This window comes from Montipora foliosa, chromosome 6 (assembly GCF_036669935.1).
Source record: "Montipora foliosa isolate CH-2021 chromosome 6, ASM3666993v2, whole genome shotgun sequence".
NCBI classification, from domain to species: domain Eukaryota; kingdom Metazoa; phylum Cnidaria; class Anthozoa; order Scleractinia; family Acroporidae; genus Montipora; species Montipora foliosa.
Genome location: NC_090874.1, coordinates 39,733,698 through 39,738,697, shown reverse-complemented (window position 1 = coordinate 39,738,697; position 5,000 = coordinate 39,733,698).

The window sequence follows — 5,000 nt, the reverse complement described above, 5'->3', positions numbered from 1 at the left end:
GAAAGACAATCGATCGTGTATTACAACCAGTTTTCACAAGTAGGAAAATCTCTGAAGATTTCAAAGTTACGGACACAAAGCCCTCACGTGTAAACCAACAATGCGTTGTGTATGAATTTCAATGCAATTCGTCTGATTCGAATTATATAAGCTACACGAGCCGTTATCTCCACCTGCGCATCGAGGAGCATAAATATTTCGTCATTGGTAAACATCTGGGCCCGGTTGTTCAAAAGCCGATTAACGCTAATCTGAGATTAAAAATTAACCAAGGAATTTATTTCTCTTCCCCCAAATGCTGTTCAACGCTGAATTTCTGCAAAACTTTATATTACAATACGTCAATCTTGAAAAACAAAAATAAGCGAAAGAAACTGTCACCAAAAAGTTGAAAGCATGAAAGAAAAGTTTACGCTAATCCTGGATTAAGTTAATCGGGTTTAGAACAACCGGGCCCTGAAGAACAAAAACAACCAAAGATCCAACAATCTTCACTGACGAGCAATTTACCACCTTAAAGAAATGCCTCGGAAAGTTCGAGTGCCTCATTTATGAGATGCTTTTAATAAGGAAAAAGAGACCGACTCTGAACATTCAAAATGACTCCATTCCAGTAAAACTGTTTAATTAGATTTTGTTCATTCGTTTGTTTATCCCCGCCTTATTGATTCTAATGTATTTTCCCACTCTCTATCCTATATATAACGCTACCTAACTTACAATAATTTGCATTTGATAATGGTGACATGTCGTCGTCGAAACGTCATGTTTTTATGTCGCTACGTTTTATTCTGAAATATTAATTCTGAATGATATAATATTTGAAATGGTCATATTATTTCAAATCACCAATGGACCCTTTCAGCAATAGTAACACCATCTTGGATTTCGCGTTTGGCACAATCCATGGGCTTGTAGCCTGCATGGATAGACCATAATGCATTAGGACTCAAGATGGCGTAGCTATCGTGAATAGGTCAATTCACTGACTCCCCTGATGAGTGGGCGACCACGAGACAGGCTTGTAGGGATGAAGTTACAGTTTACTTTGTATTCAATACATCGAGACTGAAACAGGGATGGTTTGTCCTTTGGTCCTGAAAAGATTGTGCCTAAACTGCTGAGTGGTTTAAAACCAACTTTGACTCCATTGATGCGTAGCACTCTTGACACTCTTTCTGTTTTGCCTTTTGCCTTTCACGTAGGGTAGGACAACAAATAGTGTTGTTACTTCATTTGCAGTGTAGTTAGTGTTGGAGTCGCGATACCTGGCTTTGCGTGCGGAGTCACATTTCTTGATAAATTACAAGGGATAGTTGTTGTTCATCAAGACTTTAATAACACGTTGCTTTTCTTTGTGTTTCCCTCTATTTGTTGACGGGGTTTTCTCCGCTCTATCAAGGAGTTCATTAACTACTGATCTTTTGTGTTGAGCTGGGTGATGAGAGTAGAAATCAAGATATTTATCAGTGTGTGTCGGCTTTCGGTACAAGTTGACCTGTATGCGACCGTTTGCTCTAACTGTTGTAGTGTCTAAAAAGGAGCCTGAGATCGTTCTCGCTTTCAACCTCACTAGTAAATTGAATGTGTGGGTTAATAGAGTTAAGGTGGGAATGGAACTCCTGCACGTACTCCTTTGACAGACAAACGTGGCTGTCATCGACGTACCTATACCACCATCTTGGAGGGTGGACGGCCGTGGAGATTGCTCTTTCCTCTGTGACAAACTCAATCACCAGGTTGGCTATGGTTGCACTCACGGGCGAGCCCATGGCGCAGCCAAACGTTTGATGATAATGCTCCTTTTCATAAGTAAAATAGCTGTTCCGCAGAACGAACTCTAACAATCGCATTATGTTACCCTTGGAAACGTTAGTGCGCTCTATTACGTTATCATCGCGATCTAATCTCTCACGGGACGGTGACCTGCAGAGCCAACTACACAGGGATTGACGTGAACAGAGAACAGAGAACAGAGAAACTACATCGCAAACCACATCATTGATCCAAACACAGATTCATTACCTTGATTAAAGTCTGCACAAACGGCATAAGTAGGATCAACCAAGAGAAAATGAGGGGACAGAGAAGGAGGTTCCCAGTCCAGCCCTTGGGATATGTCATGTCCACGAAAGTTATTTTTAGACGAGCGGAAGTCTTCCGAGACGTCCGCATGCAGGCCAACCTCGGTCCGATGTTTGAAAGAAAATATATATTCATCAGCCTTCCACGTGCGCCATCATTTTCTCTTTTCACTAAGAACCTGAGAGCGAGGCAAGACTGCATACGGACGTCTCAGAAGACAGACTTCCGCTAGAACAAAGACTTCCACTCGTCTAAAAATAACTTTCGTGGACATAACATATCCCGGCCAACGCCTTGAGCCTCCCTCTCTGTCCCCTCATTTTCTCTTGGATCAACTAATTTGTTAAAATTGATAGAACCGTGATGCTTGCCGTTCACATCACTCCCTTGGCTAATATCTGCACTAACTGCTCTTGCTGGATCAAACACTCTAGGCCCGGGGTTCAAGTCTCCTCGACATCGTTTGACATTCTCTCAAGAACAGCGGGTGAATATTGTAGCACACAGTTTTAGTTAACCATAACGTCACTTCATTCTCACATCTATACCACTGTATCACTGAAGCATTTTAATGTTGGTTATTCTGGCTCCATACTGTTCATTTGTCACACCTATTTTCAAATTGCTGCTGTTTAATTTTCTTACTGCACGATACTGAACTTGATACAGTACTGGAGTATGAAATTATCTATAAACTGCAATGCTAACTTCACAGGAAACAAAATGGCTGAGTCATGACATAAGTTTAAGTGCAATTGAAATTAAAATACAGTTTGAAGTACTAAACGATTATTTTACACACTGTTTTGTAATGGCAATTTCACAGCAAACAAAATGACCAATGCGATAATTTTTCACTGAAATTCAATTTAGGTTTCGTTGGTTCTCTTCACCATCTCTTTAGCTTAATACAGGCTAAATAGATCGATTCACCGATCAATTCAATAGTTTACGTCGATTGCTGTCTGTATGCAGTGCCACAGATCACCTACAATGTAGTGAACACCATAAGAACTTTATGGCTCAAAATTCTACTAAGTAAACTTCAGAGCCGAGTGAAATGTAATTTATTTCGGTGAAACACCAATAATCGTAAAACGTTGTACTTCAATGATGCAAAGCGATTAAAACCAGTTATTTATGTTACAACATCAGTGGATTCCGGTGCCCATATCTCACGTTCAAAGAATGTTACCCCACAAATTTTCAAGGGTTCTGCGCACATGTGAATCTTTAGTTTGTTTGCGATACAGCATGCATCGCGACTTTCTTAAAGACTCGTTTACATTAGCAAGTTTTCCTTGAAAAGTCCATGGAAAATGTTACAGTTAAATTTTAATTCAGGTTAATTTTAATTTCAACCTAGGTCATTTTATTTTAAACTGGGTTAAAATTGATAGTAGTAAACATCAACAAAAACCCATCTATTATTAGCATGTAAATGTAATATATTGGTAATTAAGTTAGTCCTAGAGGTGAGTGGATGAACTTGGTGTCGCTTAAATTTTTCATGAGTATTTTATAAAACTCCAATGGTTGTTAACTCTAGGCACTGATTTTAAATGGTTAGAATTAACAAAGGTTGGGGTTGGGTTAGTTTGCATGATAATCGATTCTACTTTTCTTTCTCAGAGCTTTTTAAAAGGACATTGTTCATTGATGAATCTCCTTTAGAGGGCAGGGGGCAACAATATTAATTATCTTCTAAGGAATAAAAGAACGGAAACATACATGATTTTTTTATGTATAATTTGCATAGTTATTTGCTCAGCTATCTTTTGCTTACAAAGAGTTCATAATAATCAAAAGCAAGTAAAAACAAAACTTTGAAAAATCAGGAAAAAGGGTTTCATAATCTATCGATCAAAAGCCATTTTGTAAGCTCTTGTAAGTGTTATTTCTTTTGAATTATCAAATAAAATATTTGCTTTTTTATTTTATTTTGCTGAGTCTGTTTGAAGTGATAAATTCAAGCTTTGTGATTATTTTGGCACAGTCCCCATCAAGTGCTACAATTTTGACAAGTAGCACATTTGGATGGAGGGGCGGTTCCTTTTCCATTTTGTTAATTTTCAGCGCCATATAATCCTGAAGTCCGAACTGCTTCTTTTTCTTTTTCCCTTTCTGGGGTATGATAACTTCAAAAGGCAGATTGCTGGCTACCTACAAATAGCGATGATAAGCAGTATTTAACTCTAAGCACCCATTTGAAATAGTGCTGATAAACAGAAGTAACCTCGGATGTCCAATGGTGCTAGGGTTCGAATCTGTGGAGTGGCATGGAATGTTGTGGAAGCTCAAGGTAAGTGGCAAAGTCTTTTGGTAGTAAGTAAGGACAGTAAGTGGGGTTAGTATCTAGATGTGTTACCTAAAAAATATACCACTTTGAAACAAAAGCAGGACCGAAAATTCTATTTTAACGCTAAAAAATGCGAGCTAAGCAAGATACAGATTTTGTTAGCTTGCTTTGTGCAAAACAAATACTGATGCAAAAGTAAATAAATATTGAATGAAAGGGGTAGTTTCTAAAGAAACTGTGGTGCTGTGTCGGTGGGGAAGTAGTACACAAAAATTTGGTTTTATCAAGGGAGTTGCATAACGTACAAGTTATGCAATAAATAACATTTGCGGAGGTACAGGTGAAACGATCGGTGATCATAACAGATCGCTTAGGTCCCGATATTTTGCTAGTGTTAAGAGTGAAAAGACAAGTTTTGCATCGCGAGAGCGCACATTTGAAAGTGCCGGCTTGCTCGTTAGTTTTGAGCGCGATTCTAACTAATAAGTTGCCTACGTTTTTGTCGCGTTTGAATGAAATAGGTGGAGGTTGCGAAAAGATTCTACCAGTCTCGGGATCATTTTGTAGTAACTTAAAGTTATTAAGAATGTTACTTTTGACTGCGTGATTATAAGGA